General features: G+C 35.5%; 1 protein-coding gene across 4 annotated transcripts in view; it reads left to right on the top strand.

The window, feature by feature from the left end:
• Positions 1-15,566, top strand: part of LOC150106836 (uncharacterized) — a 203,157-nt gene that overhangs the window by 172,179 nt on the left and 15,412 nt on the right. The gene's annotated exons all lie outside the window — the stretch shown is intronic.

Here is a 15,566-nt window from a genome sequence, read left to right as displayed (position 1 = left end):
TTAATACTTTAAAGCAGTGATATAAAAGTGAGTTTGTGATTTCTCCTAAGAAAAATAGTTTTGTTTTTTTTTAATGTGAAAATTAATATGAATAACCATTCCCTGATATGAATAACTATTCAGCTGATCTTTTCATGAAAGATTTTGAAAATGCAACTGTAAAGTCTGTAATGTATCATAATAAACAATATTATTATGATACATTGATAATTTATTATATGTAATCCAGCAATAAAAATCAAGAAGTAACTGTTCAGGGTGGTCTCAGAAAATAACCACAAGACAGTTTATTATTAAATAGATATTTCAATCTGAAATTTAGAGATTGTCTTCAGTGTAATTGACAATTCAAAAAGACAGAATAATAACAACGGATTTTATAAACAAGCTGCATGGTAGAGTGATCACAGTACAGTAGATATGAAATCAGTACTTATGAAATATGTATATACAGTGTGTGTGGGGGGAGTAGTACAACATATATAATACTTGGCAAGAAGATATATTATCTTAATCCTTTGCCTTAGCATAAGTAGACAAGGTTTGCATGTGATGTATCTTAGAACTAGTCTGTTTGCATATAGAGGCTGTTGACTTCACATCAATTGTCTCGGTATTCCATAATGCAAAAAAACATTGGAAGACCAACAAAGCTAGACCAGTTTCAACCTTTCTTGATGTCTCATTAATGGGAGCTAGATCCAGGAAGATTCCAAGGTTAAATCAGTGTAGAGTGATATCTTTTCTATTTCCCAGATATAAAACTTTCTATAACTATATCTGATCCAGAGTTTTTAATAATAATAATAATTATTATTATTATTAAAACTTCCAGGGAGTCAGGGACTCATTGAGGGAGGCCACATACTACATGCACCAGCTATCATACTTATTCTTGAATTCATTCACCCTGCTTGCACTCAAAACATCCAATGGCAATCCATTCTAATCACGCACCACCCAATGAGAGAAAAATCTAGCCCTCACCCCTTCTTAGCAGCTTTCATTTTCATCTCCTAAGGAAGATACCAAGGTTAAAAATCAGTGCAGAAGTGATATCTTCTGCACTGATTTAACCTTGGAAACCTGTATGACCCTTTCAGAAGTTTATAAGTCTCAGTCATATCACCCCTCTTTCTCCTGTTTGCTAGTGTTTCCAGTCGAAAAATTCTCAATCTGTCTTCATAATTAGTATACCACAAATCTGATATCATTTTATTGTCCTATGCTTTGCATTCTCTCCAGTATATCAGAATCACAATGGAAATCAGGAGACTAGACCTGTGCACAATAGTCCAAGTGAGGTCTTATCAGGGCCTTGTAAAGAGGCAAAATGACATCCTTATCGTTACATGTGAATGTTTGTTTCAGCATTGCAATTATCTTTTGAGTTATATTTGCAATCTTTGCTACATGGCCCATGAACTTCAATTTCTTATTTACTAACACTAACAACCCTAGCCTCATCAGCTTCTTCTAGCATAATCCAACCAGTATAATACGACATTGGATATCTAATCACTTCGAAGTGAATGACTTTACATTTGTTGACATTGAACTGACATCCATTTTCCCATACTCACAATTCCAGCCTATTCAAATCATTCTGCAAGTACTGTATATCAGCAGCATTCCTGATATGCAGTACTTGCCCTATATTACCCTACCTATCCTTGCATCATCAGCAAATAGCTGTATGTAGCTTGTCAAATCCTTTCCAGTATCATTAATGTACAAATTGAATAATGGTGGACCAAGCACTGATCCTTGTGGTACACCACTGGCTACCTTAAATCTTGCAGACTCGCATCCTCAGATCTACGCTAATATTCTATAACCCCAACCCATATTCTTCAATTTATGCAACAGTCTACCATGCTATATTCTGTCAAAAGCCTTAGCAACATCCAAATATCGTGGTTTATCCATTCCCCTTGTCTAGTTCAATGGTAACATTGTTATAGAATGCAAGCAAGTTGTTAAAACATGACCTTCCCTTAGTAAATGCATGTTGCTCATTGCAAAGTAGAGATTCACTATCAATTAATTTCTGAATGTGAGCCCTGATCAATTTTTCCAAAATCTTCACCACCACTCCTGAGATACTAATTGGTCGATAGTTGGATACATTGGTCTTTGCACCACCCTTGTGCAATGGAATTACCATACATTCTTTCCATTCCTGCAGAATCTTCCCTGTTCTGAGATTCATATTAAACAGCCTGGTGAAAGGAATAGCCAGTTCAGCTGAACACTCTTTTAACAAGTGCTGATATTCCATCTGTCCCTATTTCTGAATTCTTATTCAGTTTGTGCAACAGCTCTAATATCTCATCCTCATACACCTGAGTTTCTTCATCCAGTGAAGAGGTAGCAGTGAGCTCAATGTCATGTACACAAGGTTGATAGCATTTAACAAAATGGATACTCATTAGTTGAACAACCTCTTCTGCATCTGTAACCTTCATGCCATCTGCATTTAGAAGAGTTTTTCTTTCATATTCATTCTTTCTTTTACTTGCAGCATAATTGATAGAATTTTTGTGGGTTGTCTTTAGCACATAGAGCCAGTTTCTTTTCATACTCAGACTTTGCTGTCTGTACAACAGTTGTGACTCTTCTGGCCTGCTGCTTATAATTTTCATAACTGACATCATTCTTATGCACACGGTATTCCTTCCACATCATCCTTTTCTTATGAATCTCTTAATAAGATTCTACATTCATTTGACTCCCACCCTATTTATTCCATGAACTCTAGGGACACATCCTGATATTGCATCATTCAAGTATGGTTTAAATGCTTCCCATGCACTGTCAATATTCTTCCCATCCAGCAACCAATCCCATTCCACTGAACTAAGTATATTCCTCAGACGGTCATAATTTCCTGCTTTGTAGTTCAGCATGTAACCTTTTCTGAATTGAACATTCATAAACTTAATCACTTCCCAAGTGAGTATCGTATGATCACTGTCACCAACTGGAGGCAGAATAGTTACATTTTTAACAGAAACACCCTCTGACACTATAATCAAATCTAATACTCTTTGACCTCGAGTTCCTTCTGTCACATGCTGCTTGAGGAAGTTGTTCCGCAATAGCTCAATAAATGCATTTTCATTCTTCTCATGAGATTCTACTGCCACCCAATCAATATTTGGATAATTAAAGTCTCTCATTATGATTACTCTTTTTGTGCTCATCTTTTCTATTTGGTGATGCATTTCTTCATCACTAGCAACTGATTCATCAGGTCTATAACAACACCCCACTATGTAATTGATCTCTTTAGATTCTGCCTCACACCAGATGGCTTCAAACACACTGCCACATGAAATACTGTTAGCTGTAGTACTACAATCATAGGTCTCAACTAGATTCAAGTCATCCAATATCATTAGCAGCATGCCCCCCCCCTCCTCTCCCATCCTCTCAGTCCTTCCTAAAAATGCTGTACCCTTTACACTTGATACCAGTTTTTATGTCTGATTCTGATAGCCAGGTCTCATTAATGCCTACATTCTGAGGTCCCAACTAAGGCAACAAACTCTACCTCTTTGATTCTAATACACCTAGCATTCGTGTACAGACATAATAATCTATCTGCATGTTCTTTTGTATAATCTCTTGTGTGCAGTCTGCATGATACAGTTGGACAACTTGCAGATCTCTATTCTTCTCTAGTGCCTTATACATGTAGACATCTTTGCACACTTTTCATATTTTGGTTCATACTAAACTAAAGTTTTACTCAAACACGGTAGTTGTCTCCATAATTTTCAAAAATGTATCTTTGTACATGTTTGATGGGTCCAAACTGGATGAACACAAAGTCAAAATTGTTCCTCCTTGTCAACATTTCCATGACAAAGCCTATGCCCATCATTAACACAGTTATATAATGGTGTCACTCTTACACTCACATTCTCACCATTCTCCCTTTATAATTTAATTTCCCTGACTCTCTGTGTTAGGTCTCATACCAGTTATTAGTTTTTCTAAACTCTTGATACCAAACACATTCAGGCATAGGCTGTCTCTTTTTATAAAAATCCAATCTTCCCTCAAACGCACTCCAAACATCAAAAAACTTGCATCCATTCCTTCTCTTTCAATGCATAGGCTTCTACACAGCCTATGCATCAAATCATTTGCTATGATAGCCCTTCTTAATTCGTTTTTATCATATTGAAATAAAATACTGACAATTTTCACTTTCTCACTCTTCACTCTCACCTCTTCCATCAGCCCTCTCGTCTCTCATACTGAACTTATCGCTAGTTAAGTCGTTAGTACCTACTACTGTAATTACGATCTCATTTACTTTTCTTTTCTGTTTTTGAATTGCTTCCTTCATATTCTTAATTTTTGCTCTGGGATAACTGAAAGTTATAACTCGCTCATCAATAGCATGTTTTATTAGAGAGTCACCATACCAAATAACATCTTTCTTTTTACAAACAACTCATTTACCTGATTTCCATTACTTCCTGAGTTACCTGTTTCCGTGCTTTGTTGTTTCTTATGTGGTGATATGGTAATAATATGGTGATTCACTAGATCAGAGATAATTATAGAAAATTTTATACCTGAGAAATTATATTCTTGGGTTATTTCTTTACTCAAGTGCAAGCAAATAAAATTTACATGTGAAGTATCTTCATGACTATCCTACTATTGCATAATGCTTTTGCATTATGGGATGGGCCTTATCCAGGCAATTGATATAAAGTTAACCTCAATATACTAGTAGACTAGTCATGAAGATGCTTCATGCACAAACTTTGTTTGCTTACACTTGGGCTAAAACAAGAATGTAATTTCTTGTTACGCATAATATACAGGTAACCCTCGTATAACGTGGATGTTAGGTTCCATAGAAATGCCACATTATACGAGACTTAGATCACATAGAAAAAGTAGGGTTAGGTTCTGAAATCATTTTTTTTTATAATTTATAATATTTTTTTTATAATTATATAAACGACAATGACATATCCAAAAAAAACAATATTTTTATTTAATTCATGTAAGTTAAGAAAACATAAACTATGAGACAAATACGTAGTAAAAAATTATAAAAAATTACAAATTGTACATAAATTTCATTGCACATAATGCATAAATGTTTTAGACACAATAAAATAAAGCTCTTATTTTAATTGTCATCACTGTCTTCAGAAATAACATTTTGTTGATGTTCTTTAAGTGGCCGGAGGTTGTCACCACTTGAAATCTCTTGGACATCATTTGTATAATTCTTATTGCATACTTCGGCTGGTTTAGTCATCAAGAAGTCAGTAATAAAACTTTGCTTTTCACTATGCTACAATTTTTTATTAAGTTCATAATATGGCACTAAACAAATATCCAATTGTCTCGTGAATTTTCCCGAGCGCTCCGTTGAGGAATCATTATCCGTAAAATAACTTCCTAACTTTCTTGCCAAGTCCAATCCTTCTGCTAATTTCTTTAAACTGAATTCTTTAATGGATTCATCACAATCAGAATCTTCGGCAGAACTTTCCCTGCCATTTAGTTCGACGCCATCTATTAATTGTACCAGTTCCTCCTCATTTAAATCTGTTTCTCCATCAATTAATTCACTAATTTCATTTTCAACCATATCGCAAAAGCCCTCTCCACCAAAAATGTGTGCATTGTTTATTATACGACGTAGCTCGGCATCCACTGGAGGTGCGAAGTTTTGATCCAGAATGGCTTCAGGCCATATTTTTTTCCAGCAAGCATTCAGCGAAGAGGGTTGTAATTCCTTAATGGACAGAGAAATAATTTTTACGCAATTCAATATTGAAAACTCTTTCTACGCCTGAGGCAGTGTCATATTTGGATTGGATTCCATTTTTTCCAAAATTAATTGAAATGTTTGTCCCAATATAATATGACTTAAATGTTGATATTATTCCTTGGTTGAGTGGTTGAATAAGTGAAGTAGTATTAGGTGGCAAAAAAGTTATTTTAATATTCGGATGGCTTAAATTTGTTGAGTGGCCTGATGCGTTATCTAAAATTAGTAGAATTTTGAAGTCGATATTCTTTTTCTTTGTGTAACTTTCTACATCGGGTACAAAACACTTGAAAAACCAATTTTCAAACATGCTAGCTGTAACCGATGCCTTTTTTGTTGGCCTACCAATAAACAAGTAGTGTGGACTTTCGAGTCCTTTTATCGCACGAGGATTTGCAGATCGGTTAATAAACATTGGTTTTGTCATATAATCACCTGATGCATTACTACAAAACAGTAGAGTAATTCTATCTTTGGAAACTTTGAATCCAGGAGCTCATCTTTCATTTTTCGAAATATAGGTGTGTTTTGACATTTTTTTTCCAATATAACCCAGATTCATCTGCATTGAATACTTGGTCTGCACTGTAACCACCTTCTTTAATGATTTTTAAAAGTTCTGCTGGATATTTCCGGGCAGCTTCAACGCCTGCTGATGCTGATTCTCCCTGGATTTTAAGATTATACAAAGAAAACCGCTTTTTAAAGTTTTCGAACCAACCCTTACTGGCACAAAATCCATGCTGAGAGATTTCTTCTGAAGAATCTTGATTGAGTTCTTTTAAATGTTTATAAACTTTGAGAGCTTTTTGCTTAATAAGGTATCCATCCAAAGGAATTTTCTTTTGAGTGCAATCTTCTATCCAAATCATTAGAGATTTCTTTAGAGATTTCTCCATTTTTTCTATTAGAATATCGCAAACATGAGCAATGCGCTTTACACTTACCGTTGACCCAGCAATAACACTTTCTTGGATTTTATGTTCATTTTGTTTGATTGTTCGAATTGTTGATTCATTTAAAATTCAGAATCCTTGCAACAACTGGTTTTTCTCCAATTTTCAACCGATCCAAGATTTTAATTTTTTCTTCCAGAGAAATCAATTTCCTCTTCAATGTTGGTTTTTTCCCTTTCATTGCAGTTTTAGTGGCCATTACAATAAAAATAAACTTTTACATAAAAAAAAGCATTACATATTTATGTAACTTACCAGAAAATAAACTGCTCATCTTGAGAATAACACACTTATGATTTTAAATGCACTTTCCTGGCAGAAAACGAAGACAATTCTCAACAATAAACACTTCATACAGTAAACCCTAGATGCCGAACCTATGGCACGTCTGAGAATTTTGCTGGCATGTCAATGATTTACAGATGATATCCTTTTATACGCTTATAAATTATTCAAGTTTTTTTTTAATTGTTACAATACATACAAGCTGAATTTTGTTTTACACAAGACAGCAGCTATAAAGACATGCATATGATTGGTGCGGTATTAACAAAAGATCGCGCGACCCAAAGACAAAACAACCGACAAGTGTTGAGTTGAAATGCTAATTCTCTTCAGTCGAATTTCATAACATCTGAAACTGTCATAACAACATTCAGTATTAGTTTTAACACATTCACAACAGGGTGTCATTTATCATTCTGATGGAACTTCTCATTACTGACTGACTCAACTCACACAAACGTTTCAACCCTTGGTTGAATTTTTTGGCTTCTTGGCAGGCGAACTCACACATTCGTTATATGGCATGTTTCAATTCTTGGTAGTCTTTTATTTTAAGTTAGCCTTTGTGATCTGTCATAATGACATTGAGAATTTCAAATGCAATAAAACAAACACTTTATTTCATAATTGAAAAATTGGACAACAGTTTTTAGTTAGATACTGTGTTTCGGTGCAGCATATGGTTTTGCTTAAGTCTATACAACATAGGTTCTATGAGAGGGGACATGTGATTTATTAGTTAGCACTGTTTTTATTCCATCTGTCTCTAATTGCACTATTTGTTGAGAATAACACAGACTGCAAAAGCCTCTGTACAGTACCTTATTCAGTGATACAAAACTAAATTCAATACTTATAACTACTTGCACAATACGGGCAGACACAAATTTAACGAAGACAAAATTTGATTTTTAAGTCCCGCAGTGAAAAATATGAAAAAAATAAATAAAGGGTTACTAGAAATTGTAGACTGCATTATATCGAAACTGCGTTGAACAAGGGATACTACAATTTGTAGACCGCGTTATATCGAAACTGCATTGTATAAGTACTGCGTTATACGAGGGTTACCTGGACTTTGTAGCATAACAATAAAACTTTCTACAAAAAATAAATAAATAAATAATAATAATAATGAGAGTTTTGCAAATGTTTGGTAGGGAAACACAGTTATTCCAATTCAAGTTGGGGCAATGTTGAGGTGCTTCAGCATCTATGTAAAAGATGGGTTCTTGACTAGAAGATTTTATGATCATTGTCAACTCTATGCTTAACTAGGTTGTATTTGTGGGTTTTACTGCAATCTGTTCTCAGATTTCAATAGAACATTCTTTATGTCCAAAATATGATATAAGACAGTTATAAGGGATCTGGTGTTATATTTCCTTCTCTTTCTCTCATTTACTCTATTTATTTTATACGGTTAACTTATTTTCTTTATATGCTCTGTAAGCCGTTTATTCTCTACTAAATTCTTTTCCCCTTATTAATAAGCAGTCCTATTGGCCTCCCTATAGTTTAATCACACACCATTCTGATAGAGTTCACCCGATAAGCATTAACAAAATTTATATTATAACTGCGCCAGCTAATACCTAGGATAGATGGGACTCTTACCCAGGATGGCTCTCTCAGAATGATACATGATGATTAGACTAAAATAAACTTTATATCTCCGTTCACTAATCTCTTTCATACAGTCGTGGATCGCTCTATTTATTCATACACGTGGGTTCATTCCCGCTCAGTTCATCAATGTTTTACGAGCGGCTGTTTGAATTCATAAGATAAAAAAAGGTCAGGCAGGTACTTAAAAGAAACATTTTAATAAACTTGAGAAATTATACAAGTAAGCATTACTAACATAATATCTGAAATATTCTCAAGTAAAGCGATAGGTTCAATACTAATTTTACTAAACACACAAATGAACTTGCTTAGACCACTATTATGAGCAATTTAACATTATTTCTTAGGCAATTGTCATTCCTTCTATACACACACGTGGTCATTAGTTATATTACTTTACACATTACTATTAGCTCATACAGAGATAAACCTGGCCTTGTTGGGCAGACAATTCTTAATTAAATGGGCCTGAGTCAAATCTTAGATAATTCTTAAAGTTCCATAATATTAGTCCATTTTACAAATTCTCTTAGGGGATCACATTCTTTTATGACTGGAATTCACAAAACAAAGGTCTACTTTACCATCCCTGATTGGATGCTATGTCTTTCTTCTTGCCTTGTCTAGTTATCAAGGCTTCCTCGCTCTGCTTACTATTTGATTACCTTCGATCAGCCATACGAATGGAATCTCAACGGGAAAGAAAGGATATGGCACGGGAACATCGCCTGAAACGGACGGCATCTGCTTGGTTCCTCCGTCGCACGACAATCAGCTATCCTAGTCCAAGGAAATAGCTTGGCCCATTCCAAACGCTGCGACAGATGAACCAATGCCTTCCAAGGCCAGCCAGGAACTTCTCCGATGGAGCAGACTGGACCTATGTCCGAGAGAGGTCAGGAACCAGTAACAAAAAAAAGCCTTGAATGGGGTTTGCATGGCCTTTTTGTTTTTTCTCTCTTCTCGGTATTTCTCAGCCATCGCGATGCCTATCAACACGGTCACATGGATTTCGTCATTGTATTCAGCTTCCTCTATTTCATCGCACGTGCACTTGTTTTGCTCTTCTTGGAAAGCGCCTTAGTTTCTCTTTCCAGTAACTACCTCCCCCCCCTTTTTTTGTACGCGTAACACAGGAGGGTTAAAAGTGACCCTTGAACTCTGGCTCACAGGCTTTGCTAATTTAGTACATGAAATGGGGCGCTTGAGTAGATTTAACAGCTTACATTGATTTCTATATCTGGCCCACATGCATTACAGATTATATCTTACAAACAATTTTATACAATTCCTTGTTCTTAAATTGATTTGTATTCATAAAGTTATCTTTTTATTCTATTGCCAATATTCCACATTCTCTGCCTAAGTTAAATTAAAGTTGTGTCCTGAATAATACGTGTTAAAGCATTTCTTAGTTTATTCAAGACACAACACTGGCAAACACCTTAGAGGGGGAGAGGAGAAACTGTTTATCTCGGTGGATAGTAATATGGAGGAGTTTACTGACAAGAAAGAAAGAAAGTATGTACCAGGTTATTCTTTTTCAGGATCCTTGTAATTGGTTCAGAGATAAGTGATGTAATGAACTGGATCTTCTTTGGATTGAGGACTTTCTGCTGCATGATTCCTTGGATAGTGTCAAGTTCTAGTTTAAAGTGATTTCATATGACATGAGTTCTATTGGTAATTGTTTTAATGATGCCAGTTTTCTGAGTAAGATGATGTGCCAAGTCACATATGTATTGGCCAGTGAAGCTAGGTTCAGTAGTGAACCTAGCTTCACTTCAATATATTGAAGTTGTCAGCATGCCAGATGGAGAGGAGGATGTCCTGGAATGTTAATTTTCCATTATTTTCCTTTCCCATAGTGAACATGATTCAGTAGAGAAGCTGATCTTCCTTCATTAAGAATAAAGGAAGATCAGCTTCATGATGTGGACATACCATCAAAATTGTCATCCACATAGCCTACCTAGAAAGTAGCTTGTGGCTGGATGGCAAACCATCTTCAAGGTTTTAAAGCTAAAGTAGCCTGAATGCATGATGAAATTGAACAGTTTTATCAGGAGGAAAAGCTTGTGACAACAGGTGAAGAGTTTCAGACAGTGAAACATTAGTAAACAGAAACTGAATATATTGACGCTAACCATGGTAACAGTAAGTTGTAAGGACAATTTTTTTTTTTTTTTTATAAAGCAGAAATGGCTAGTGTGAGAGGTCTTAAGGGCCTTTGACAGGAACTTCGCTGTGCAATAGGTGGGAGAGTCCGTACAACCTTCAGTTGTTTAAGAGGAACATCTTTATGTATTTTTGGTAGTCTATAGAAATGAGGTGGTCTACAAAAAGTGTTTTCAGCTTCTTGTAAACTCCAATCCCTCTCACCTTAAACTATATTGAAGCTGACCTTAACCCTAGTGAGTTAAGTGAGTTCCTATCCCTTATATCACTGGAATCTCTGAATCAATTGCAAGGATCCTGAAAAAACTTACTCTCTTCCATTTTACTTTTTACCAAGGATAAGCAATTGCCTCTCTCCCTCCCAGATGTTCATCAGGTATCCCTTGTGATTGTCTTGTCTCATATTTTGGACATACAGGACATTCCATTGAGAACAGATTGCAGAAACATTGATCCTACACATCTATACTTCTAGAGTGAAGAAGCACTTTTTGGGGGCATCTGATAGATTTATGTTTGTGTACTAAGTGTGTATTTGTGTTATGATCTAAGTAAGGTGCCTTTGGCAAACTGTTCTAGATGTGCTTGTATGGCTTGGAGAACCAATTGGTATTTTGGACTTGATTTAGTGAGGAACTGGAGCTGCAGTTCAGTTCTTTTGATATTTTTGATGGCTTTAGATTTGTGTCAATGCTGTCAGTTGATATTTTCATTTGGGCCACCACGTTTTCATGGCTTCTGTTGTATCTCATGATTGAGTAATGTTGGATAACAATGCCTGGAGATTATGTACACGTTCTAGGTCTTGCAGTAGGGTATTATTAAATATCTAATAAGCACTTCCTGTTTGCATGCTTTGTAGGATAGTGAGAGTTCCAATTTGATGATGCTGTGGTCTGAGATACAGGAAGGGATGGAAGATTTCTGATCAGAACAGTCTGTTTGGAGATGTAGAATCTGTCCAGTCAAGCCTAGTAGAGAGGCCTATTGTTCTTGCATTTAAACTACTACATATGAAATTTCCTGTATAGTTTAGTTCTAAATATCATTGATACACTCATTATGGAAATTTAAAATGGGAATAATCATTTCGATGCTATCAAAAAGTTTTTTTTCCCTTTTTTTTTTTTTAATTTGAAACTTACCAAATGTTTTATATTGTGCCAGGAATGTTTTGCAAAGTGCACCTGTTTTTGTTATGGATCAGAAACCAAGGAATCTTGAGTACATTCCAATTCAGATGACTCCAGTCTACCAAAGATTCTTCAGTTCCAGGAGCATTAATTGCTTCTCACAGTAATGCATGTAATGGGGGATGTAAACTTTGCAGGTTCTTAAATTCTAGATGACTAAACGCATTCTTTGTTTCTGTATAGTTGACTAAAACATCTATTTAGTCTTGTGCCTGTTTCCAAATTTCTTCATTCTTTTATTTGCCATCTTCTCCTGCTGCTGTTGTTGTTGATGGATTGATAATCATCACTTCAATCAACTCCTCAGTCCCTGTGGTAGGAGAGTGTCATCTTACTGTATTGAATTGTCAGTTGAGTTGTCAGCAATGCCAAATCACAATGTTTCTACAATATTTTATCCCCTTAATTTGGTCTTGTCTTTGTTTTTGTCTTAGCCTGTTTTTTGACATTGCCAGTCTGAGCCAAATTTGGATCCTGGCTATGTTCGAAATTCCTGAAATTCATGAAACAGTTCTTACTATTCTACAGTGCATGCATAGTGGCAAAAAAAGGCCTGCATGTGTAAATTATCTTTCATTGGTTGCACCAATTAACAGAATGGTTCATTAAAGAAGAGTCAGCATAAATATGTCTTAGCCAAATAGTAAGTTATTTTTGACTGCCATGTTAAGCATATAATTGATGTTATTTGGATAAAATTGAGGAAATTGTAGGTTTTATTATTTCTTATCCACAAAATTGTGACTTTTCCCCCCTTGTTATTATTGTGATGTCTCCAGGGAGTCCAAGCACTTATCATAAGAGGCAGGGCACACCACACCACACTACACTACACTACACTACAGGCAGCCCTCGGTTTTTGATGGTTCAATTTACCCGATTACAATAATGCCAGATGCCTGCATGTGCTTTCTTACTGTAGTGTGGTCTGACTGAGAAACGACGCTAACAGGCACTCTGATGTTTGAGTATTTACCGAGCTACTACGACATATATGTATCAAACCTAGTTTTACTGTTGAATCTACCTACCGTATATTTTCGCGTATAATGCAATCCACGTATAATGCGAACTAGAAATTTTGTTTGAAAACTAGCCCTAAAATGTCATGTCCACGTATAATGCGATCTGTTAATCTTGTTCCCTAACATTATAAATAAAACAATATGAATTAATGTAAGAAATATTTATTTTAAAACAAAATGTCAAAATCCTTTAAATTCTTCATCTTTTGTCATCAAACATTTCATTTATAAATTCATCTGTAGGCATTGCGTTATCATGCTCTCCATTTTGTCATGCGTCATCTTCGCTTTCATATATGATGTCATCTTCAGATCCATCCATTGAATTACTTATTCCACATTTAAGAAATGAGCATTGAATCATTTCAGATGGTATGGAATCCCAAGCTTCTTTATTTAAAGAAGCTTGGGATTTTCTTCTTTATTTATTTTAAGACACCTAGTGGAAATTTCATATGCTTCGGAATTGTCTTCCTTTTAAATATCACTGTTGGCTTTAATTTGGTTCCGTCTGCCATGCATGCTAGAACAATGGTAAAATGCATTTTTTCATGTCCCGTTGTTTTTATGAGGACACTCTTTTCACCAACTGAGTTTACTGTTCGATTCCCAAGCATATCAAAGTGCATGGGCATCTCATCCATATATTGCCTATTTGGGAAAGTTCATATCCGTGACACTTTCGTAATTTTACGATAAATTTATGGAAGGACTCCACTTTTTCTTCAAGCTGCTTTGGTAACTTCTGTGCAATTTTTGTTCGGTGTCGTAATTTTAATGCTTTGCGTTCCATAAATCTGTTGCACCACCCAGGCGAAGCAAGAAAAGATGAAATACCTGGTGTATCCTTGAATTTACCATTCTTGAGTTGTAGAGCTCGAAAACGAAATGCATGTCTTGTTACTATAATGCCATCTTGTCAGTGCGTTAAAATCATTCATTTAGCTCTTCTTCGAATTCTGGAAAGGATGCTACATATCCATGACGGGCACGTTTCATTTTGGGGATTTTTTCAAGACTCTTTTTGCTTACCCCAAAGTCTAATATTACTCTCTGCTACACCAAATTACTCTCATAGCAACACTGTTATTATGTTCTTCTGCAAACTGCACGACACGCAATTTAAATCCTGCTTCAAAAGATGAACGTTTACGTTTCTGTTGGCTCATTTTCAGGCTAGGTTTGTTTAACGAATAATATTTAAAATGAACTGTGGTTAAACCAATATAACTGTGCTAATATCCTGCCAAGGGGGTGGGATATTAGCACTACTTACATTACTGGCTTTATGCACAGATATGATGCGCGCTCGGTCGCCGAATGTGAGTGGGTCAAGTAGATTTGGTTGCATAGGCGTTAGGTAGTATTGTGTGTGCAAGTCTAATAAGATGTTATATTTTTTAAGATCTGCATATAATGAGAACCCCTAATTTTAGACCATAAATTTTAACCATAAATTTTTCGCATTATACGCAATAATATATGGTAATTGTTCTATTTAATTTTTTTTACATGCATACGTATTTAAATTAATAAAGTACATAATTACATATCATATCTGATAAAATAAGTGCAGAAAAGTTAGGAGAACTTGGTGTTAAGAAGGTGCAGAAATCAATCACACTTGAAAAGAAGATGGAAGTGATTCGAAGAATGGAAGATGGCCAGAACATGTTAATGTCTGTAGAAATATGAACTTACCTTGATCGACTGTTACTACAATTATGAAAAATGCAGATAGAATAAAACAGTCTGCGCAACAATCTACAGCATTATTAAATGCAAAACATGTAAGTTATAGCAGGGGTAAACTTCATGAAAAGATGGAAAAATTATTATCATTATGGGTGGATGACTTGAATCAGAAAAACATTCCTTTGACGTAGGCTGTTATAACTGAGAAAGCAAAAACGATTTTTGAGGATTTTAAAAAGACAGATGGAGGCGAAGAAACATTTTTAAGAAGCAAAGGTTGGTTCATGAGATTTAAGTCTCGAAGTAAGTGCCGTAGTGTCAAATTATGTGGTGAGGTGGCAAGTGCAGATGTTGCGGCAGCGGCTGCTTTTCCTAAAGAATTTCAAGCCTGTATAGAACAAGGAAGTTATCCTCCTGATCTCATTTTTAATATTGATGAGACTGGGCTCTACTGGAAAAAATTGCATCATGCACCTTCATTTTATGTGAAGAATGTTCCGCTTCAGGTTTTAAAACTGAAGATAGACTTATGCTTTTGTTGGGTGCAAATGTCTCCAGAACTTTGAAGCTTAAACCAATGTTGGTGTACCATTCGCAGACACCATGCGCCTTCAAGGGTCTAAAAGCCATGCTGCCAGTCTATTGGAAATGGAACAAGAAGGCTTGGGTTACACAAGACATTTTTATAAATCGGTACACAAATTATTTTTGACCTACCATGCTTCACTTCTGTAAAGAAAATGATTTGCCAGCCAAGGCATTGCTTCTCTTGAATAATGCCCCTGGACATCCT

The sequence above is a fragment of the Typopeltis vanoorti genome, chromosome 5 (assembly GCF_054136105.1).
Source record: "Typopeltis vanoorti isolate ZY-2024b chromosome 5, IOZ_Tvanoo_1.0, whole genome shotgun sequence".
Taxonomy (NCBI): Eukaryota; Metazoa; Arthropoda; class Arachnida; order Uropygi; family Thelyphonidae; genus Typopeltis; species Typopeltis vanoorti.
Note: the sequence above shows the minus strand (reverse complement) of the source record. Positions and strands in the feature narration are given on the sequence as shown.